Here is a 25,896-nt window from a genome sequence, read left to right on the forward strand (position 1 = left end):
CTTTACACACTGCTGTCCATTCTATCCGGAGCCTTTACACACTGCTGTCCATTCTATCCGGAGCCTTTAAACATTGCTGTCCATTCTATCCGGAGCCTTTACACACTGCTGTCCATTCTATCCAGAGTCTTTACACACTGCTGTCCATTCTATCCGGAGCCTTTACACACTACTGTCCATTCTATCCAGAGCCTTTACACACTGCGGTCCATTCTATCCGGAGCCTTTACACACTGCTGTCCATTCTATCCGGAGCCTTTACACATTGCTGTCCATTCTATCCGGAGCCTTTACACACTGCTGTCCATTCTATCCGTAGTCTTTACACACTGCTGTCCATTCTATCCGGAGCCTTTACACACTGCTGTCCATTCTATCCGGAGCCTTTACACACTACTGTCCATTCTATCCAGAGCCTTTACACACTGCTGTCCATTCTATCCGGAGCCTTTACACACTGCTGTCCATTCTATCCGGAGCCTTTACACATTGCTGTCCATTCTATCCGGAGCCTTTACACGCTGCTGTCCATTCTATCCGCAGTCTTTACACACTGCTGTCCATTCTATCCGGAGTCTTTACACACTGCTGTCCATTCTATCCGGAGTCTTTACACACTGCTGTCCATTCTATCCGGAGCCTTTACACACTGCTGTCCATTCTATCCGGAGCCTTTACACACTGCTGTCCATTCTATCCGGAGCCTTTACACATTGCTGTCCATTCTATCCGGAGCCTTTACACACTGCTGTCCATTCTATCCGGAGCCTTTACACATTGCTGTCCATTCTATCCGGAGCCTTTACACACTGCTGTCCATTCTATCCAGAGTCTTTACACACTGCTGTTCATTCTATCCGGAGCCTTTACACACTGCTGTCCATTCTATCCGGAGCCTTTACACACTACTGTCCATTCTATCCAGAGCCTTTACACACTGCTGTCCATTCTATCCGGAGCCTTTACACACTGCTGTCCATTCTATCCGGAGCCTTTACACATTGCTGTCCATTCTATCCGGAGCCTTTACACTCTGCTGTCCACTCTATCCGGAGCCTTTACACACTGCTGTCCATTCTATCCAGAGTCTTTACACACTGCTGTCCATTCTATCCGGAGCCTTTACACACTGCTGACCATTCTATCCGGAGCCTTTACACACTGCTGACCATTCTATCCGGAGCCTTTACACATTGCTGTCCATTCTATCCGGAGCCTTTACACACTACTGTCCATTCTATCCAGAGCCTTTACACACTGCTGTCCATTCTATCCGGAGCCTTTACACACTGCTGTCCATTCTATCCGGAGCCTTTACACATTGCTGTCCATTCTATCCGGAGCCTTTACACACTGCTGTCCATTCTATCCAGAGTCTTTACACACTGCTGTTCATTCTATCCGGAGCCTTTACACACTGCTGTCCATTCTATCCGGAGCCTTTACACACTACTGTCCATTCTATCCAGAGCCTTTACACACTGCTGTCCATTCTATCCGGAGCCTTTACACACTGCTGTCCATTCTATCCGGAGCCTTTACACATTGCTGTCCATTCTATCCGGAGCCTTTACACTCTGCTGTCCACTCTATCCGAAGCCTTTACACACTGCTGACCATTCTATCCGGAGCTTTTACACACTGCTGTGCATTCTATCCAGAGCCTTTACACACTGCTGTTTATTCTTTACGGAGCCTTTACACATTGCTGTCCATTCTATCCGGAGCCTTTACACACTGCTGTCCATTCTATCCGGAGTCTTTACACACTGCTGTCCATTCTATCCGGAGCCTTTACACACTGCTGTCCACTCTATCCGGAGCCTTTATACACTGCTGTCCACTCTATCCGGAGCCTTTACACACTGCTGTCCATTCTATCCGGAGCCTTTACACATTGCTGTCCATTCTATCCGGAGCCTTTACACACTGCTGTCCATTCTATCCGGAGCCTTTACACACTGCTGTCCATTCTATCCGGAGCCTTTACACACTGCTGTCCATTCTATCCGGAGCCTTTACACACTGCTGTCCATTCTATCCGGAGCCTTTACACGCTGCTGTACATTCTATCCGGAGCCTTTACACGCTGCTGTACATTCTATCCGGAGCCTTTACACACTGCTGTCCATTCTATCCGGAGCCTTTACACACTGCTGTCCATTCTATCCGGAGCCTTTACACACTGCTGTCCATTCTATCCGGAGCCTTTACACACTGCTGTCCATTCTATCCGGAGCCTTTACACGCTGCTGTACATTCTATCCGGAGCCTTTACACGCTGCTGTACATTCTATCCGGAGCCTTTACACACTGCTGTCCATTCTATCCGGAGCCTTTATACACTGCTGTCCATTCTATCCAGAGCCGTTACACACTGCTGTCCGTTCTATCCAGAGTCTTTACACATTGCTGTCCATTCTATCCGGAGTCTTTACACACTGCTGTCCATTCTGTCCGGAGTCTTTACACACTGCTGTCCATTCTGTCCGGAGCCTTTACACACTGCTGTCCATTCTATCCGTAGTCTTTACACACTGCTGTACATTCTATCCGGAGTCTTTACACACTGCTGTCCATTCTATCCGGAGCCTTTACACACTGCTGTCCATTCTATCCGGAGCCTTTACACACTGCTGTACATTCTATCCGGAGCCTTTACACACTGCTGTCCATTCTATCCGGAGCCTTTACACATTGCTGTCCATTCTATCCGGAGTCTTTACACACTGCTGTCCACTCTATCCGGAGCCTTTACACACTGCTGTACATTCTATCCGGAGCCTTTACACACTGCTGTCCATTCTATCCGGAGCCTTTACACACTGCTGTCCATTCTGTCCGGAGTCTTTACACACTGCTCTCCATTCTATCCGGAGTCTTTACACACTGCTGTTCATTCTGTCCGGAGCCTTTACACACCGCTGTCCATTCTATCCGGAGCCTTTACACACTGCTGTCCATTCTATCCAGAGTCTTTACACACTGCTGACCACTCTATCCGGAGCCTTTACACACTGCTGTCCATTCTGTCCGGAGTCTTTACACACTGCTCTCCATTCTATCCGGAGTCTTTACACACTGCTGTTCATTCTGTCCGGAGCCTTTACACACCGCTGTCCATTCTATCCGGAGCCTTTACACATTGCTGTCCATTCTATCCGGAGCCTTTACACACTGCTGACCACTCTATCCGGAGCCTTTACACACTGCTGTCCATTCTGTCCGGAGTCTTTACACACTGCTCTCCATTCTATCCGGAGTCTTTACACACTGCTGTTCATTCTGTCCGGAGCCTTTACACACCGCTGTCCATTCTATCCGGAGCCTTTACACACTGCTGTCCATTCTATCCAGAGTCTTTACACACTGCTGTCCATTCTATCCGGAGCCTTTACACACTGCTGTCCATTCTATCCGTAGTCTTTACACACTGCTGTCCATTCTATCCGGAGCCTTTACACACTGCTGTCCATTCTATCCGTAGTCTTTACACACTGCTGTCCATTCTATCCAGAGCCTTTACACACTGCTGTACATTCTATCCGGAGTCTTTACACACTGCTGTCCATTCTATCCGGAGTCTTTACACACTGCTGTCCATTCTGTCCGGAGTCTTTACACACTGCTCTCCATTCTATCCGGAGTCTTTACACACTGCTGTCCATTCTATCCGGAGTCTTTACACACTGCTGTCCATTCTGTCCGGAGCCTTTACACACTGCTGTCCATTCTATCCGGAGTCTTTACACACTGCTGTCCATTCTATCCGGAGTCTTTACACACTGCTGTCCATTCTATCCGGAGCCTTTACAAAGTGCTGTCCATTCTATCCGCAGCCTTTACACACTGCTGTCCATTCTATCCGGAGCCTTTACACACTGCTGTCCATTCTATCCGGAGTCTTTACACACTGGTGTCCATTCTATCCGGAGCCTTTACACACTGCTGTCCATTCTATCCGGAGCCTTTACACACTGCTGTCCACTCTATCCGGAGCCTTTACACACTGCTGCCCATTCTATCCGGAGTCTTTACACACTGCTGTCCATTCTATCCGGAGCCTTTACACACTGCTGTCCATTCTATCCGGAGCCTTTACACACTGCTGTCCATTCTATCCGGAGTCTTTACACACTGGTGTCCATTCTATCCGGAGCCTTTACACACTGCTGTCCATTCTATCCGGAGCCTTTACACACTGCTGTCCACTCTATCCGGAGCCTTTACACACTGCTGTCCTTTCTATCCGGAGCCTTTACACACTGCTGTCCATTCTATCCGGAGCCTTTACACACTGTTGTCCATTCTATCCGGAGTCTTTACACACTGCTGTCCATTCTGTCCGGAGTCTTTACACACTGCTGTCCATTCTGTCCGGAGCCTTTACACACTGCTGTCCATTCTATCCGTAGTCTTTACACACTGCTGTCCATTCTGTCCGGAGCCTTTATACACTGCTGTCCATTCTATCCGTAGTCTTTACACACTGCTGTCCTTTCTATCCGTAGTCTTTACACACTGCTGTCCATTCTATCCGGAGCCTTTACACTCTGCTGTACATTCTATCCGGAGTCTTTACACACTGCTGTCCATTCTGTCCGGAGTCTTTACACACTGCTGTCCATTCTATCCGGAGCCTTTACACACTGCTGTCCATTCTATCCGGAGCCTTTACACACTGCTGTCCATTCTATCCAGAGCTTTTACACACTGCTGTCCACTCTATCCGGAGCCTTTACACACTGCTGTCTATTCTATCCGGAGCCTTTACACACTGCTGTCCATTCTATCCGGAGTCTTTACACACTGCTGTCCATTCTATCCGTAGTCTTTACACACTGCTGTCCATTCTATCCGGAGTCTTTACACTCTGCTGTCCATTGTATCCGGAGTCTTTACACACTGCTGTCCATTCTATCCGGAGCCTTTACACTCTGCTGTCCATTCTATCCGGAGCCTTTACACACTGCTGTCCATTCTATCCGGAGCCTTTACACTCTGCTGTCCATTCTATCCGGAGCCTTTACACACTGCTGTCCATTCTATCCGGAGCCTTTACACGCTGCTGTCCATTCTATCCGGAGCCTTTACACTCTGCTGTCCATTCTATCCGGAGCCTTTACACACTGCTGTCCATTCTATCCGGAGCCTTTACACGCTGCTGTCCATTCTATCCGCAGTCTTTACACACTGCTGTCCATTCTATCCGGAGTCTTTACACACTGCTGTCCATTCTATCCGGAGTCTTTACACACTGCTGTCCATTCTATCCGGAGCCTTTACACACTGCTGTCCATTCTATCCGGAGCCTTTACACACTGCTGTCCATTCTATCCGGAGCCTTTACACATTGCTGTCCATTCTATCCGGAGCCTTTACACACTGCTGTCCATTCTATCCAGAGTCTTTACACACTGCTGTCCATTCTATCCGGAGCCTTTACACACTACTGTCCATTCTATCCAAAGCCTTTACACACTGCTGTCCATTCTATCCGGAGCCTTTACACATTGCTGTCCATTCTATCCGGAGCCTTTACACATTGCTGTCCATTCTATCCGGAGCCTTTACACACTGCTGTCCATTCTATCCAGAGTCTTTACACACTGCTGTCCATTCTATCCGGAGCCTTTACACACTACTGTCCATTCTATCCAGAGCCTTTACACACTGCTGTCCATTCTATCCGGAGCCTTTACACACTGCTGTCCATTCTATCCGGAGCCTTTACACATTGCTGTCCATTCTATCCGGAGCCTTTACACTCTGCTGTCCATTCTATCCGGAGCCTTTACACACTGCTGACCATTCTATCCAGAGCCTTTACACACTGCTGTTTATTCTTTACGGAGCCTTTACACATTGCTGTCCATTCTATCCGGAGCCTTTACACACTGCTGTCCATTCTATCCGGAGTCTTTACACACTGCTGTCCATTCTATCCGGAGCCTTTACACACTGCTGTCCACTCTATCCGGAGCCTTTATACACTGCTGTCCACTCTATCCGGAGCCTTTACACACTGCTGTCCATTCTATCCGGAGCCTTTACACATTGCTGTCCATTCTATCCGGAGCCTTTACACTCTGCTGTCCATTCTATCCGGAGCCTTTACACACAGCTGTCCATTCTATCCGGAGCCTTTACACACTGCTGTCCATTCTATCCGGAGCCTTTACACACTGCTGTCCATTCTATCCGGAGCCTTTACACACTGCTGTCCATTCTATCCGGAGTCTTTACACACTGCTGTCCATTCTGTCCGGAGTCTTTACACACTGCTGTCCATTCTGTCCGGAGCCTTTACACACTGCTGTCCATTCTATCCGTAGTCTTTACACACTGCTGTACATTCTATCCGGAGTCTTTACACACTGCTGTCCATTCTATCCGGAGCCTTTACACACTGCTGTCCATTCTATCCGGAGCCTTTACACACTGCTGTCCATTCTATCCGGAGCCTTTACACACTGCTGTACATTCTATCCGGAGCCTTTACACACTGCTGTCCATTCTATCCGGAGCCTTTACACATTGCTGTCCATTCTATCCGGAGTCTTTACACACTGCTGTCCATTCTGTCCGGAGTCTTTACACACTGCTCTCCATTCTATCCGGAGTCTTTACACACTGCTGTCCATTCTGTCCGGAGCCTTTACACACCGCTGTCCATTCTATCCGGAGCCTTTACACACTGCTGTCCATTCTATCCGGAGCCTTTACACACTGCTGTCCATTCTATCCGTAGTCTTTACACACTGCTGTCCATTCTATCCGGAGCCTTTACACACTGCTGTCCATTCTATCCGGAGCCTTTACACACCGCTGTCCATTCTATCCGGAGCCTTTACACACCGCTGTCCATTCTATCCGGAGTCTTTACACACTGCTGTCCATTCTATCCGGAGCCTTTACACACCGCTGTCCATTCTATCCGGAGCCTTTACACACTGCTGTCCATTCTATCCGGAGCCTTTACACACTGCTGTCCATTCTATCCGGAGCCTTTACACACTGCTGTCCATTCTATCCGTAGTCTTTACACACTGCTGTCCATTCTATCCAGAGCCTTTACACACTGCTGTACATTCTATCCGGAGTCTTTACACACTGCTGTCCATTCTATCCGGAGCCTTTACACACTGCTGTCCATTCTATCCGGAGTCTTTACACACTGCTCTCCATTCTATCCGGAGTCTTTACACACTGCTGTCCATTCTATCCGGAGTCTTTACACACTGCTGTCCATTCTGTCCGGAGCCTTTACACACTGCTGTCCATTCTATCCGGAGTCTTTACACACTGCTGTCCATTCTATCCGGAGTCTTTACACACTGCTGTCCATTCTATCCGGAGCCTTTACAAAGTGCTGTCCATTCTATCCGCAGCCTTTACACACTGCTGTCCATTCTATCCGGAGCCTTTACACACTGCTGTCCATTCTATCCGGAGCCTTTACACACTGCTGTCCACTCTATCCGGAGCCTTTACACACTGCTGTACATTCTATCCGGAGCCTTTACACACTGCTGTCCATTCTATCCGGAGTCTTTACACACTGCTGTCCATTCTATCCGGAGCCTTTACACACTGCTGTCCATTCTATCCGGAGCCTTTACACACTGCTGTCCATTCTATCCGGAGCCTTTACACACTGCTGTCCATTCTATCCGGAGCCTTTACACACTGCTGTCCATTCTATCCGGAGTCTTTACACACTGCTGTCCATTCTATCCGGAGTCTTTACACACTGCTGTCCATTCTATCCGGAGCCTTTACACACTGCTGTCCATTCTGTCCGGAGCCTTTACACACTGCTGTCCATTCTATCCGGAGCCTTTACACACTGCTGTCCATTCTATCCGGAGTCTTTACACACTGGTGTCCATTCTATCCAGAGCCTTTACACACTGCTGTCCATTCTATCCGGAGCCTTTACACACTGCTGTCCACTCTATCCGGAGCCTTTACACACTGCTGTCCGTTCTATCCGGAGCCTTTACACACTGCTGTCCATTCTATCCGTAGTCTTTACACACTGCTGTCCATTCTATCCGGAGTCTTTACACACTGCTGTCCGTTCTATCCGGAGCCTTTACACACTGCTGTCCATTCTATCCGTAGTCTTTACACACTGCTGTCCATTCTATCCAGAGTCTTTACACACTGCTGTCCATTCTATCCGGAGCCTTTACACACTGCTGTCCATTCTATCCGGAGCCTTTACACACTGCTGTCCACTCTATCCGGAGCCTTTACACACTGCTGTCCATTCTATCCGGAGCCTTTACACACTGCTGTCCATTCTATCCGGAGCCTTTACACACTGCTGTCCACTCTATCCGGAGCCTTTACACACTGCTGTCCACTCTATCCGGAGCCTTTACACACTGCTGTCCATTCTATCCAGAGTCTTTACACACTGCTGTCCATTCTATCCGGAGCCTTTACACACTGCTGTCCATTCTATCCGGAGTCTTTAAACACTGCTGTCCATTCTATCCGGAGTCTTTACACACTGCTGTCCGTTCTATCCGGAGCCTTTACACACTGCTGTCCATTCTATCCGTAGTCTTTACACACTGCTGTCCATTCTATCCAGAGTCTTTACACACTGCTGTCCATTCTATCCGGAGCCTTTACACACTGCTGTCCATTCTATCCGGAGTCTTTACATACTGCTGTCCATTCTATCCGGAGTCTTTACACACTGCTGTCCATTATATCCGGAGCCTTTACACACTGCTGTCTATTCTATCCGGAGCCTTTACACACTGCTGTCCATTCTATCCGGAGCCTTTACACGCTGCTGTCCACTCTATGCGGAGCCTTTACACACTGCTGTCCACTCTATCCAGAGGCTTTACACATTGCTGTCCATTCTATCCGGAGCCTTTACACACTGCTGACCATTCTATCCGGAGCCTTTACACACTGCTGTCCATTCTATCCGGAGCCTTTACACACTGCTGTCTATTCTATCCGGAGCTTTTACACACTGCTGTCCACTCTATCCGGAGGCTTTACACATTGCTGTCCATTCTATCCGGAGCCTTTACACACTGCTGTCCATTCTATCCGGAGCCTTTACACACTGCTGTCCACTCTATCCGGAGCCTTTACACACTGCTGTCCACTCTATCCGGAGGCTTTACACATTGCTGTCCATTCTATCCGGAGCCTTTACACACTGCTGTCCATTCTATCCGGAGCCTTTACACACTGCTGTCCACTCTATCCGGAGGCTTTACACATTGCTGTCCATTCTATCCGGAGCCTTTACACACTGCTGTCTATTCTATCCGGAGCCTTTACACACTGCTGTCCATTCTATCCGGAGCCTTTACACACTGCTGTTTATTCTTTACGGAGCCTTTACACACTGCTGTCCATTCTATCCAGAGCCTTTACACACTGCTGTTTATTCTTTACGGAGCCTTTACACACTGCTGTCCATTCTATCCGGAGCCTTTACACACTGCTGTCCATTCTATCCAGAGCCTTTACACACTGCTGTTTATTCTTTACGGAGCCTTTACACACTGCTGTCCATTCTATCCGGAGCCTTTACACACTGCTGTCCACTCTATCCGGAGGCTTTACACATTGCTGTCCATTCTATCCAGAGCCTTTACACACTGCTGTCCACTCTATCTGGAGCCTTTATACACTGCTGTCCATTCTATCCGGAGCCTTTACACACTGCTGTCCATTCTATCCAGAGCCTTTACACACTGCTGTCCATTCTATCCGGAGCCTTTACACACTGCTGTCCATTCTATCCGGAGCCTTTACACACTGCTGTCCACTCTATCCGGAGCCTTTATACACTGCTGTACATTCTATCCGGAGCCTTTACACACTGCTGTCCATTCTATCCGGAGCCTTTACACACTGCTGTCCATTCTGTCCGGAGCCTTTACACACTGCTGTCCATTCTATCCGTAGTCTTTACACACTGCTGTACATTCTATCCGGAGTCTTTACACACTGCTGTCCATTCTACCTGGAGTCTTTACACACTGCTGTCCATTCTGTCCGGAGTCTTTACACACTGCTGTCCATTCTATCCGGAGTCTTTACACACTGCTCTCCATTCTATCCGGAGCCTTTACACATTGCTGTCCATTCTATCCGGAGCCTTTACACACTGCTGTCCATTCTATCCGGAGCCTTTACACACTGCTGTCCATTCTATCCGGAGCCTTTACACACTGCTGTCCATTCTATCCGGAGCCTTTACACACTGCTGTCCATTCTATCCGGAGCCTTTACACACTGCTGTCCATTCTATCCGTAGTCTTTACACACTGCTGTCCATTCTATCCGGAGTCTTTACACACTGTTGTCCATTCTATCCGCAGCCTTTACACACTGCTGTCCATTCTATCCGGAGCCTTTACACACTGCTGTCCACTCTATCCGGAGCCTTTACACACTGCTGTCCATTCTATCCGGAGTCTTTACACACTGCTGTCCACTCTATCCGGAGCCTTTACACACTGCTGTCCACTCTATCCGGAGCCTTTACACACTGCTGACCATTCTATCCGGAGCCTTTACACACTGCTGTACATTCTATCCGGAGCCTTTACACACTGCTGTCCATTCTATCCGGAGTCTTTACACTCTGCTGTCCATTCTATCCGGAGCCTTTACACGCTGCTGTCCACTCTATGCGGAGCCTTTACACACTGCTATCCACTCTATCCGGAGGCTTTACACATTGCTGTCCATTCTATCCGGAGCCTTTACACACTGCTGTCCATTATATCCGGAGCCTTTACACACTGCCTTCCACTCTATCCGGAGCCTTTACACACTGCTGTCCATTCTGTCCGGAGCCTTTACACACTGCTGTCCACTCTATCCGGAGCCTTTACACATTGCTGTCCATTCTATCCGCAGCCTTTACACACTGCTGTCCATTCTATCCAGAGCTTTTGCACACTGCTGTCCACTCTATCCGGAGCCTTTACACACTGCTGTCTATTCTATCCGGAGCCTTTACACACTGCTGTCTATTCTATCCGGAGCCTTTACACACTGCTGTCCATTCTGTCCGGAGCCTTTACACACTGCTGTCCATTCTATCCGGAGCCTTTACACACTGCTGTCCATTCTATCCGGAGCCTTTACACCCTGCTGTCCATTCTATCCGGAGCCTTTACACCCTGCTGTCCATTCTATCTGGAGCCTTTACACACTGCTGTCCATTCTATCCGTAGTCTTTACACACTGCTGTCCATTCTATCCGTAGTCTTTACACACTGCTGTCCATTCTATCCGGAGTCTTTACACACTGCTGTCCATTCTATCCGGAGTCTTTACACACTGCTCTCCATTCTATCCGGAGCCTTTACACATTGCTGTCCATTCTATCCGGAGCCTTTACACACTGCTGTCCATTCTATCCGGAGTCTTTACGCACTGCTGTCCATTCTATCCGGAGCCTTTACACACTGCTGTCCATTCTATCCGGAGCCTTTACACACTGCTGTACATTCTATCCGGAGCCTTTACACTCTGCTGTCCATTCTATCCGGAGCCTTTACACACTGCTGTCCATTCTATCCGGAGCCTTTACACTCTGCTGTCCATTGTATCCGGAGTCTTTACACACTGCTGTCCATTCTATCCGGAGTCTTTACGCACTGCTGTCCATTCTATCCGGAGCCTTTACACACTGCTGTCCATTCTATCCGGAGCCTTTACACACTGCTGTACATTCTATCCGGAGCCTTTACACACTGCTGTACATTCTATCCGGAGCCTTTACACACTGCTGTCCATTCTATCCGGAGCCTTTACACTCTGCTGTCCATTGTATCCGGAGTCTTTACACACTGCTGTCCATTCTATCCGGAGTCTTTACACACTGCTGTCCATTCTATCCGGAGTCTTTACACACTGCTGTCCATTCTATCCGCAGTCTTTACACACTGCTGTCCACTCTATCCGGAGCCTTTACACACTGCTGTCCATTCTATCCGGAGCCTTTACACTCTGCTGTCCATTCTATCCGGAGCCTTTACACACTGCTGTCCATTCTATCCGGAGTCTTTACACACTGCTGTCCATTCTATCCGGAGCCTTTACACTCTGCTGTCCATTCTATCCGGAGCCTTTACACACTGCTGTCCATTCTATCCGGAGTCTTTACACACTGCTGTCCATTCTATCCGGAGCCTTTACACTCTGCTGTCCATTCTATCCGGAGCCTTTACACACTGCTGTCCATTCTATCCGGAGTCTTTACACACTGCTGTCCATTCTATCCGGAGCCTTTACACTCTGCTGTCCATTCTATCCGGAGCCTTTACACACTGCTGTCCATTCTATCCGGAGTCTTTACACACTGCTGTCCATTCTATCCGGAGTCTTTAAGCACTGCTGTCCATTCTATCCGGAGTCTTTACACACTGCTGTCCGTTCTATCCGGAGCCTTTACACACTGCTGTCCATTCTATCCGGAGTCTTTACACACTGCTGTCCGTTCTATCCGTAGTCTTTACACACTGCTGTCCATTCTATCCAGAGTCTTTACACACTGCTGTCCATTCTATCTGGAGCCTTTACACACTGCTGTCCATTCTATCCGGAGCCTTTACACACTGCTGTCCACTCTATCCGGAGCCTTTACACACTGCTGTCCATTCTATCCGGAGTCTTTACACACTGCTGTCCATTATATCCGGAGCCTTTACACACTGCTGTCTATTCTATCCGGAGCCTTTACACACTGCTGTCCATTCTATCCGGAGCCTTTACACGCTGCTGTCCACTCTATGCGGAGCCTTTACACACTGCTGTCCACTCTATCCAGAGGCTTTACACATTGCTGTCCATTCTATCCGGAGCCTTTACACACTGCTGACCATTCTATCCGGAGCCTTTACACACTGCTGACCATTCTATCCGGAGCCTTTACACACTGCTGTCTATTCTATCCGGAGCCTTTACACACTGCTGTCCATTCTATCCGGAGCCTTTACACACTGCTGTTTATTCTTTACGGAGCCTTTACACACTGCTGTCCATTCTATCCAGAGCCTTTACACACTGCTGTTTATTCTTTACGGAGCCTTTACACACTGCTGTCCATTCTATCCGGAGCCTTTACACACTGCTGTCCATTCTATCCAGAGCCTTTACACACTGCTGTTTATTCTTTACGGAGCCTTTACACACTGCTGTCCATTCTATCCGGAGCCTTTACACACTGCTGTCCACTCTATCCGGAGGCTTTACACATTGCTGTCCATTCTATCCGGAGCCTTTACACACTGCTGTCCACTCTATCCGGAGCCTTTATACACTGCTGTCCATTCTATCCGGAGCCTTTACACACTGCTGTCCATTCTATCCAGAGCCTTTACACACTGCTGTCCATTCTATCCTGAGCCTTTACACACTGCTGTCCATTCTATCCGGAGCCTTTACACACTGCTGTCCACTCTATCCGGAGCCTTTATACACTGCTGTACATTCTATCCGGAGCCTTTACACACTGCTGTCCATTCTATCCGGAGCCTTTACACACTGCTGTCCATTCTGTCCGGAGCCTTTACACACTGCTGTCCATTCTATCCGTAGTCTTTACACACTGCTGTACATTCTATCCGGAGTCTTTACAGACTGCTGTCCATTCTATCCAGAGTCTTTACACACTGCTGTCCATTCTGTCCGGAGCCTTTACACACTGCTGTCCATTCTATCCGGAGTCTTTACACACTGCTGTCCATTCTGTCCGGAGTCTTTACACACTGCTCTCCATTCTATCCGGAGTCTTTACACACTGCTGTCCATTCTATCCGGAGTCTTTACACACTGCTCTCCATTCTATCCGGAGCCTTTACACATTGCTGTCCATTCTATCCGGAGCCTTTACACACTGCTGTCCATTCTATCCGGAGCCTTTACACACTGCTGTCCATTCTATCCGGAGCCTTTACACACTGCTGTCCATTCTATCCGGAGCCTTTACACACTGCTGTCCATTCTATCCGGAGCCTTTACACACTGCTGTCCACTCTATCCGGAGCCTTTACACACTGCTGTCCATTCTATCCGGAGTCTTTACACACTGCTGTCCACTCTATCCGGAGCCTTTACACACTGCTGTCCACTCTATCCGGAGCCTTTACACACTGCTGTCCATTCTATCCGGAGCCTTTACACACTGCTGTCCATTCTATCCGTAGTCTTTACACACTGCTGTCCATTCTATCCGGAGTCTTTACACACTGCTGTCCATTCTATCCGGAGCCTTTACACACTGCTGTCCATTCTATCCGGAGCCTTTACACACTGCTGTCCATTCTATCCGGAGCCTTTACACACTGCTGTCCACTCTATCCGGAGCCTTTACACACTGCTGTCCATTCTATCCGGAGTCTTTACACACTGCTGTCCACTCTATCCGGAGCCTTTACACACTGCTGTCCACTCTATCCGGAGCCTTTACACACTGCTGACCATTCTATCCGGAGCCTTTACACACTGCTGTACATTCTATCCGGAGCCTTTACACACTGCTGTCCATTCTATCCGGAGTCTTTACACACTGCTGTACATTCTATCCGGAGCCTTTACACACTGCTGTCCATTCTATCCGGAGTCTTTACACACTGCTGTCCATTCTATCCGGAGCCTTTACACACTGCTGACCATTCTATCCGGAGCCTTTACACACTGCTGTACATTCTATCCGGAGCCTTTACACACTGCTGTCCATTATATCCGGAGCCTTTACACACTGCTGTCCATTCTATCCGGAGTCTTTACACTCTGCTGTCCATTCTATCCGGAGCCTTTACACGCTGCTGTCCACTCTATGCGGAGCCTTTACACACTGCTATCCACTCTATCCGGAGGCTTTACACATTGCTGTCCATTCTATCCGGAGCCTTTACACACTGCTGTCCATTATATCCGGAGCCTTTACACACTGCCTTCCACTCTATCCGGAGCCTTTACACACTGCTGTCCATTCTGTCCGGAGCCTTTACACACTGCTGTCCACTCTATCCGGAGCCTTTACACATTGCTGTCCATTCTATCCGGAGCCTTTACACACCGCTGTCCATTCTATCCGGAGCCTTTACACACCGCTGTCCATTCTATCCGGAGTCTTTACACACTGCTGTCCATTCTATCCAGAGCCTTTACACATTGCTGTCCATTCTATCCGGAGCCTTTACACACTGCTGTCCATTCTATCCGGAGCCTTTACACACTGCTGTCCATTCTATCCGGAGCCTTTACACACTGCTGTCCATTCTATCCAGAGCCTTTACACACTGCTGTCCATTCTATCCGGAGTCTTTACACACTGCTGTCCATTCTATCCGGAGTCTTTACACACTGCTGTCCATTCTATCCGGAGCCTTTACACACTGCTGTCCATTCTATCCAGAGCCTTTACACACTGCTGTCCATTCTATCCGGAGCCTTTACACACTGCTGTCCATTCTGTCCGGAGCCTTAACACACTGCTGTCCATTCTATCCGTAGCCTTTACACTCTGCTGTCCGTTCTATCCGGAGCTTTTACACACTGCTGTCCATTCTATCCAGAGCCTTTACACACTGCTGTCCATTCTGTCCGGAGCCTTAACACACTGCTGTACATTCTTACCGGAGCCTTTACACACTGCTGTCCATTCTATCCAGAGCCTTTACACACTGCTGTCCATTCTATCCGGAGTCTTTACACACTGCTGTCCGTTCTATCCAGAGCTTTTACACACTGCTGTCCATTCTATACGGAGCCTTTACACACTGCTGTCCATTCTATCCGGAGCCTTTACACACTGCTGTCCATTCTATCCGGAGCCTTTACACACTGCTGACCATTCTATCCGGAGTCTTTACACACTGCTGTCCATTCTATCCGGAGTCTTTACACACTGCTGTCCATTCTATCCGGAGTCTTTACACACTGCTGTCCATTCTATCCGGAGCCTTTACACACTGCTGTCCGTTCTATCCGGAGCATTTACACGCTGCTGTCCATTCTATCCGGAGCCTTTACATTCTGCTGTCCGTTCTATCCGGAGCTTTTACACACTGCTGTCCATTCTATCCGGAGCCTTTACACACTGCTGTCCATTCTATCCGGAGCCTTTACACACTGCTGTCCATTCTGTCCGGAGCCTTAACACACTGCTGTACATTCTTACCGGAGCCTTTACACACTGCTGTCCGTTCTATCCGGAGTCTCTACACACTGCTGTCCATTCTATCCGGAGCCTTTACACACTGCTGTCCGTTCTATCCGGAGCCTTTACACACTGCTGTCCATTCTATCTGGAGCCTTTACACACTGCTGTCCATTCTATCCGGAGCCTTTACACACTGCTGTCCATTCTATCCGGAGCCTTTACACACTGCTGTCCATTCTATCCGGAGCCTTTACACACTGCTGTCCATTCTATCCGGAGCCTTTACACACTGCTGTCCATTCTATCCGGAGCCTTTACACACTGCTGACCATTCTATCCGGAGCCTTTACACACTGCTGTCCATTCTATCCGGAGCCTTTACACACTGCTGTCCATTCTATCCGGAGCCTTTACACACTGCTGTCCATTCTATCCGGAGTCTTTACACACTGCTGTCTATTCTATCCGGAGCCTTTACACACTGCTGTACATTCTATCCGGAGCCTTTACACACTGCTGACCATTCTATCCGGAGCCTTTACACACTGCTGTCCATTCTATCCGGAGCCTTTACACACTGCTGTCCACTCTATCCGGAGCCTTTACACACTGCTGACCATTCTATCCGGAGCCTTTACACACTGCTGTCCATTCTATCCGGAGTCTTTACACACTGCTGTCCATTCTATCCGGAGTCTTTACACACTGCTGTCTATTCTATCCGGAGCCTTTACACATTGCTGTCCATTCTATCCGGAGCCTTTACACACTGCTGTCCATTCTATCCGGAGCCTTTACACTCTGCTGTCCATTCTATCCGGAGCATTTACACACTGCTGTCCATTCTATCCGGAGTCTTTACACACTGCTATCCATTCTATCCGGAGCCTTTACACACTGCTGTCCATTCTATCCGGAGTCTTTACATACTGCTCTCCATTCTATCCGGAGCCTTTACACATTGCTGTCCATTCTATCCGGAGCCTTTACACACTGCTGTCCATTCTATCCGGAGCCTTTACACACTGCTGTCCATTCTATCCGGAGCCTTTACACACTGCTGTCCATTCTATCCGGAGCCTTTACACACTGCTGTCCATTCTATCCGGAGCCTTTACACACTGCTGTCCATTCTATCCGGAGCCTTTACACACTGCTGTCCATTCTATCCGGAGTCTTTACACACTGCTGTCTATTCTATCCGGAGCCTTTACACACTGCTGTACATTCTATCCGGAGCCTTTACACACTGCTGACCATTCTATCCGGAGCCTTTACACACTGCTGTCCATTCTATCCGGAGCCTTTACACACTGCTGTCCACTCTATCCGGAGCCTTTACACACTGCTGACCATTCTATCCGGAGCCTTTACACACTGCTGTCCATTCTATCCGGAGTCTTTACACACTGCTGTCCATTCTATCCGGAGTCTTTACACACTGCTGTCTATTCTATCCGGAGCCTTTACACATTGCTGTCCATTCTATCCGGAGCCTTTACACACTGCTGTCCATTCTATCCGGAGCCTTTACACTCTGCTGTCCATTCTATCCGGAGCATTTACACACTGCTGTCCATTCTATCCGGAGTCTTTACACACTGCTATCCATTCTATCCGGAGCCTTTACACACTGCTGTCCATTCTATCCGGAGTCTTTACATACTGCTCTCCATTCTATCCGGAGCCTTTACACATTGCTGTCCATTCTATCCGGAGCCTTTACACACTGCTGTCCATTCTATCCGGAGCCTTTACACACTGCTGTCCATTCTATCCGGAGCCTTTACACACTGCTGTCCATTCTATCCGGAGCCTTTACACACTGCTGTCCATTCTATCCGGAGCCTTTACACACTGCTGTCCATTCTATCCGGAGCCTTTACACACTGCAGTCCATTCTATCCGGAGCCTTTACACACTGCTGTCCATTCTATCCGTAGTCTTTACACACTGCTGTCCTTTCTATCCAGAGTCTTTACACACTGCTGTCCATTCTATCCGGAGTCTTTACACACTGCTGTCCATTCTATCCGGAGCCTTTACACACTGCTGTCCATTCTATCTGGAGCCTTTACACACTGCTGTCCATTCTATCCGGAGCCTTTACACACTGCTGTCCATTCTATCCGGAGCCTTTACACACTGCTGTCCATTCTATCTGGAGCCTTTACACACTGCTGTCCATTCTATCCGGAGCCTTTACACACTGCTGTCCATTCTATCTGGAGCCTTTACACACTGCTGTCCATTCTATCCGGAGCCTTTACACACTGCTGTCCATTCTATCCGGAGCCTTTACACACTGCTGTCCATTCTATCCGGAGCCTTTACACACTGCTGTCCATTCTATCCGGAGCCTTTACACACTGCTGTCCATTCTATCCGGAGCCTTTACACACTGCTGTCCATTCTATCCGTAGTCTTTACACACTGCTGTCCATTCTATCCAGAGTCTTTACACACTGCTGTCCATTCTATCCGGAGTCTTTACACACTGCTGTCCATTCTATCCGGAGCCTTTACACACTGCTGTCCATTCTATCCGGAGCCTTTACACATTGCTGTCCATTCTATCCGGAGCCTTTACACACAGCTGTCCATTCTATCCGGAGTCTTTACACACTGCTGTCCATTATATCCGGAGCCTTTACACACTGCTGTCCATTCTATCCGGAGCCTTTACACACTGCTGTCCATTCTATCCGGAGCCTTTACACATTGCTGTCCATTCTATCCGGAGCCTTTACACACAGCTGTCCATTCTATCCGGAGTCTTTACACACTGCTGTCCATTCTATCCGGAGCCTTTACACACTGCTGTCCATTCTATCCGGAGCCTTTACACACTGCTGTCCATTCTATCCGGAGTCTTTACACTCTGCTTTCCATTCTATCCGGAGCCTTTACACGCTGCTGTCCACTCTATGCGGAGCCTTTACACACTGCTGTCCATTCTATCCGGAGCCTTTACACACTGCTGTCCATTCTATCCGGAGCCTTTACACACTGCTGTCCAGTCTATCCGGAGGCTTTACACATTGCTGTCCATTCTATCCGGAGCCTTTACACACTGCTGTCCATTATATCCGGAGCCTTTACACACTGCTGTCCATTATATCCGGAGCCTTTACACACTGCCTTCCACTCTATCCGGTGCCTTTACACACTGCTGTCCGGTCTATCCGGAGCCTTTACACACTGCTGTCCATTCTATCCGGAGCCTTTACACACTGCTGTCCATTATATCCGGAGCCTTTACACACTGCTGTCCACTCTATCCGGAGCCTTTACACATTGCTGTCCATTCTATCCGGAGCCTTTACACACCGCTGTCCATTCTATCCGGAGCCTTTACACACCGCTGTCCATTCTATCCGGAGTCTTTACACACTGCTGTCCATTCTATCCGGAGCCTTTACACACTGCTGTCCATTCTATCCGGAGCCTTTACACACTGCTGTCCATTCTATCCGGAGTCTTTACACACTGCTGTCCATTCTATCCGGAGCCTTTACACACTGCTGTCCATTTTATCCGGAGCCTTTACACACTGCTGTCCATTCTATCCAGTGCCTTTACACATTGCTGTCCATTCTATCCGGAGCCTTTACACACTGCTGTCCATTCCATCCGGAGCCTTTACACACTGCTGTCCATTCTATCCGGAGCCTTTACACACTGCTGTCCATTCTATCGGGAGTCTTTACACACTGCTGTCCATTCTATCCGGAGTCTTTACACACTGCTGTCCATTCTATCCGGAGCCTTTACACACTGCTGTCCATTCTATCCAGAGCATTTACACACTGCTGTCCATTCTGTCCGGAGCCTTTACACACTGCTGTCCATTCTATCCGGAGTCTTTACACACTGCTGTCCATTCTATCCAGAGCCTTTACACACTGCTGTCCATTCTATCCGGAGCCTTTACACACTGCTATCCATTCTATCCAGAGCATTTACACACTGCTGTCCATTCTGTCCGGAGCCTTAACATACTGCTGTCCATTCTATCCGGAGCCTTTACACTCTGCTGTCCGTTCTATCCGGAGCTTTTACACACTGCTGTCCATTCTATCCGGAGCTTTTACACACTGCTGTCCATTCTATCCAGAGCCTTTACACACTGCTGTCCATTCTGTCCGGAGCCTTAACACACTGCTGTACATTCTTACCGGAGCCTTTACACACTGCTGTCCGTTCTATCCAGAGCTTTTACACACTGCTGTCCATTCTATCCGGAGCCTTTACACACTGCTGTCCATTCTATCCGGAGCCTTTACACACTGCTGTCCATTCTATCCAGAGCCTTTACACACTGCTGTCCACTCTATCCGGAGCCTTTACACACTGCTGTCCATTCTATCCGGAGCCTTTACACACTGCTGTACATTCTATCTGGAGCCTTTACACACTGCTGTCCACTCTATCCGGAGCCTTTACACACTGCTGTCCATTCTATCCGGAGCCTTTACACACTGCTGACCATTCTATCCGGAGTCTTTACACACTGCTGTCCATTCTATCCGGAGCCTTTACACACTGCTGTCCATTCTATCCGGAGCCTTTACACGCTGCTGTCCATTCTATCCGGAGCCTTTACACGCTGCTGTCCATTCTATCCGGAGCCTTTACACGCTGCTGTCCATTCTATCCGGAGCCTTTACACGCTGCTGTCCATTCTATCCGGAGCCTTTACACACTGCTGTCCATTCTATCCGGAGCCTTTACACTCTGCTGTCCATTCTATCCAGAGCCTTTACACACTGCTGTCCATTCTATCCGGAGCCTTTACACACTGCTGTCCATTCTATCCAGAGCCTTTACACACTGCTGTCCATTCTGTCCGGAGCCTTAACACACTGCTGTACATTCTTACCGGAGCCTTTACACACTGCTGTCCATTCTATCCGGAGCCTTTACACACTGCTGTCCATTCTATCCGGAGCCTTTACACACTGCTGTCCATTCTGTCCGGAGCCTTAACACACTGCTGTACATTCTTACCGGAGCCTTTACACACTGCTGTCCGTTCTATCCGGAGTCTCTACACACTGCTGTCCGTTCTATCCGGAGCCTTTACACACTGCTGTCCATTCTATCTGGAGCCTTTACACACTGCTGTCCGTTCTATTCGGAGTCTCTACACACTGCTGTACATTCTATCCGGAGCCTTTACACACTGCTCTCCGTTCTATCCGGAGCCTTTACACACTGCTGTCCATTCTATCCGGAGCCTTTACACACTGCTGTCCATTCTATCCGGAGCCTTTACACACTGCTGTCCATTCTATCCAGAGCCTTTACACACTGCTGTCCATTCTATCCGGAGCCTTTACACACTGCTATCCATTCTATCCAGAGCATTTACACACTGCTGTCCATTCTATCCGGAGCCTTTACACTCTGCTGTCCGTTCTATCCGGAGCTTTTACACACTGCTGTCCATTCTATCCGGAGCTTTTACACACTGCTGTCCATTCTATCCGGAGCCTTTACACACTGCTGTCCATTCTATCCGGAGCCTTTACACACTGCTGTCCATTCTATCCAGAGCCTTTACACACTGCTGTCCATTCTATCCGGAGCCTTTACACACTGCTGACCATTCTATCCGGAGTCTTTACACACTGCTGTCCATTCTATCCGGAGCCTTTACACACTGCTGTCCATTCTATCCGGAGCCTTTACACACTGCTGTCCATTCTATCCGGAGCCTTTACACGCTGCTGTCCATTCTATCCGGAGCCTTTACACTCTGCTGTCCATTCTATCCGGAGCCTTTACACTCTGCTGTTCGTTCTATCCGGAGCTTTTACACACTGCTGTCCATTCTATCCGGAGCCTTTACACACTGCTGTCCATTCTATCCAGAGCCTTTACACACTGCTGTCCATTCTGTCCGGAGCCTTAACACACTGCTGTACATTCTTACCGGAGCCTTTACACACTGCTGTCCGTTCTATCCGGAGTCTCTACACACTGCTGTCCATTCTATCCGGAGCCTTTACACACTGCTGTCCGTTCTATCCGGAGCCTTTACACACTGCTGTCCATTCTATCTGGAGCCTTTACACACTGCTGTCCATTCTATCCGGAGCCTTTACACACTGCTGTCCATTCTATCCGGAGCCTTTACACACTGCTGTCCGTTGTATCCGGAGCCTTTACACACTGCTGTCCGTTCTATCCGGAGCCTTTACACACTGCTGTCCGTTCTATCCGGAGCCTTTACACACTGCTGTCCATTCTATCCGGAGCCTTTACACACTGCTGTCCGTTCTATCCGGAGCCTTTACACACTGCTGTCCGTTCTATCCGGAGCCTTTACACATTGCTGTCCATTCTATACGGAGCCTTTACACACTGCTGTCCATTCTATCCGGAGCCTTTACACATTACTGTCCATTCTATCCGGAGCCTTTACACATTGCTGTCCATTCTATACGGAGCCTTTACACACTGCTGTCCATTATATCCGGAGCCTTTACACACTGCTGTCCATTCTACCCGGAGTCTTTACACACTGCTGTCCATTCTATCCGGAGCCTTTACACACTGCTGTCCATTCTATCCGGAGCCTTTACACACTGCTGACCATTCTATCCGGAGCCTTTACACACTGCTGTCCATTCTATCCGGAGCCTTTACACACTGCTGTCCATTCTATCCGGAGCCTTTACACACTGCTGACCATTCTATCCGGAGTCTTTACACACTGCTGTCCATTCTATCCGGAGCCTTTACACACTGCTGTCCATTCTATCCGGAGCCTTTACACACTGCTGACCATTCTATCCGGAGCCTTTACACACTGCTGTCAATTCTATCCGGAGCCTTTACACACTGCTGTCCATTCTATCCGGAGCCTTTACACACTGCTGTCCATTCTATCCGGAGCCTTTACACACTGCTGTCCACTCTATCCGGAGCCTTTACACACTGCTGACCATAATATCCGGAGCCTTTACACACTGCTGTCCGCTCTATCCGGAGCCTTTACACACTGCTATCCATTCTATCCGGAGTCTTTACACACTGCGGTCCATTCTATCCGGAGCCTTTACACACTGCTGACGATTCTTTCCGGAGCCTTTACACACTGCGGTCCATTCTATCCGGAGCCTTTACACACTGCTGACCATTCATTCCGGAGTCTTTACACACTGCTGTCCATTCTATCCAGAGCCTTTACACATTGCTGTCCATTCTATCCGGAGTCTTTACACACTGCTGTCCATTCTATCCGGAGCCTTTACACACTGCTGTCCATTCTATCCGGAGCCTTTACACACTGCTGTCCATTCTATCCGGAGCCTTTACACACTGCTGTCCATTCTATCCGGAGCCTTTACACACTGTTGACCATTCTATCTGGAGCCTTTACACACTGCTGTACATTCTATCCGGAGCCTTTACACACTGCTGTCCATTCTATCCGGAGCCTTTACACACTGCTGTCCATTCTATCCGGAGCCTTTACACACTGCTGTCCATTCTATCCTGAGCCTTTACACACTGCTGTCCATTCTATCCAGAGCCTTTACACACTGCTGCCCATTCTATCCGGAGTCTTTACACACTGCTGTCCATTCTATCCGGAGCTTTTACACACTGCTGTCCATTCTATCCGGAGCCTTTACACACTGCTGTCCATTCTATCCGGAGCCTTTACATACTGCTGTCCATTCTATCCGGAGCCTTTACACACTGCTGTCCATTCTATCCGGAGCCTTTACACACTGCTGTCCATTCTATCCGGAGCCTTTACACACTGCTGTCCATTCTATCCGGAGTCTTTACACACTGCTGTCCATTCTATCCGGAGCCTTTACACTCTGCTGTCCATTCTATCCGGAGCCTTTACACACTGCTGTCCATTCTATCCGGAGCCTTTACACACTGCTGTCCATTCTATCCGGAGCCTTTACACACTGCTGTCCATTCTATCCGGAGCCTTTACACACTGCTGACCATTCTATCCGGAGCCTTTACACCCTGCTGTCCATTCTATCCGGAGCCTTTACACACTGCTGTCCATTCTATCCGGAGCCTTTACACACTGCTGTCCATTCTATCAGGAGCCTTTACACACTGCTGTCCATTCTATCCGGAGCCTTTACACACTGCTGTCCATTCTATCCGGAGCCTTTACACACTGCTGTCCATTCTATCCGGAGCCTTTACACACTGCTGTCCATTCTATCCGGAGCCTTTACACACTGCTGTCCATTCTATCCGGAGCCTTTACACACTGCTGTGCATTCTATCCGGAGCCTTTACACACTGCTGTCCATTCCATCCGGAGCCTTTACACACTGCTGTCCATTCCATCCGGAGCCTTTACACACTGCTGTCCATTCTATCCGGAGTCTTTACACACTGCTGCCTATTCTATCCGGAGCCTTTACACACTGCTGTCTATTCTATCCGGAGCCTTTACACACTGCTGTCCATTCTATCCGGAGCCTTTACACACTGCTGTCCATTCTATCCAGAGTCTTTACACACTGCTATCCATTCTATCCGGAGCCTTTACACACTGCTGTCCATTCTATCCGTAGCCTTTACACGCTGCTGTCCATTCTATCCGGAGCCTTTACACACTGCTGTCCATTCTATCCAGGGCCTTTACACACTGCTATCCATTCTATCCGGAGCCTTTACACGCTGCTGTCCATTCTATCCGGAGCCTTTACACACTGCTGTCCATTCTATCCGGAGCCTTTACACGCTGCTGTACATTCTATCCGGAGCCTTTACACACTGCTGTCCATTCTATCCGGAGCCTTTACACACTGCTGTCCATTCTATCCAGAGTCTTTACACACTGCTATCTATTCTATCCAGAGCCTTTACACACTGCTGTCCATTCTATCCAGAGTCTTTACACACTGCTATCCATTCCATCCGGAGCCTTTACACACTGCTGTCCATTCTATCCGGAGCCTTTACACACTGCTGTCCATTCTATCCGGAGCCTTTACACACTGCTGTCCATTCTATCCGGAGCCTTTACAAACTGCTGTCCATTCTATCCGGAGCCTTTACACACTGCTGTGCATTCTATCCGGAGCCTTTACACACTGCTTTCCATTCTATCCGGAGCCTTTACACACTGCTGTGCATTCTATCCGGAGCCTTTACACACTGCTTTCCATTCTATCCGGAGCCTTTACACACTGCTGTGCATTCTATCCGGAGCCTTTACACACTGCTGTCCATTCCATCCGGAGCCTTTACACACTGCTGTCCATTCTATCCGGAGCCTTTACACACTGCTGTCCATTCTATCCGGAGCCTTTACACACTGCTGTCCATTCTAGCCAGAGTCTTTACACACTGCTATCCATTCTATCCGGAGCCTTTACACACTGCTGTCCATTCTATCCGGAGCCTTTACACACTGCTGTCCATTCGATCCGGAGCCTTTACACACTGCTGTCCATTCTATCCGGAGCCTTTACACACTGCTGTCCATTCTATCCGGAGCCTTTACACACTGCTGTCCATTCTATCCAGAGTCTTTACACACTGCTGTCCATTCTATCCGGAGCCTTTACACACTGCTGTCCATTCTGTCCGGAGCCTTTACACACTGCTGTCCATTCTATCCGGAGCCTTTACACACTGCTGTCCATTCTATCCGGAGCCTTTACACACTGCTGTCCATCCTATCCGGAGCCTTTACACACTGCTGTCCATTCTATCCGGAGCCTTTACAC

This window comes from Anomaloglossus baeobatrachus, chromosome 5, assembly GCF_048569485.1.
Source record: "Anomaloglossus baeobatrachus isolate aAnoBae1 chromosome 5, aAnoBae1.hap1, whole genome shotgun sequence".
NCBI lineage: Eukaryota > Metazoa > Chordata > Amphibia > Anura > Aromobatidae > Anomaloglossus > Anomaloglossus baeobatrachus.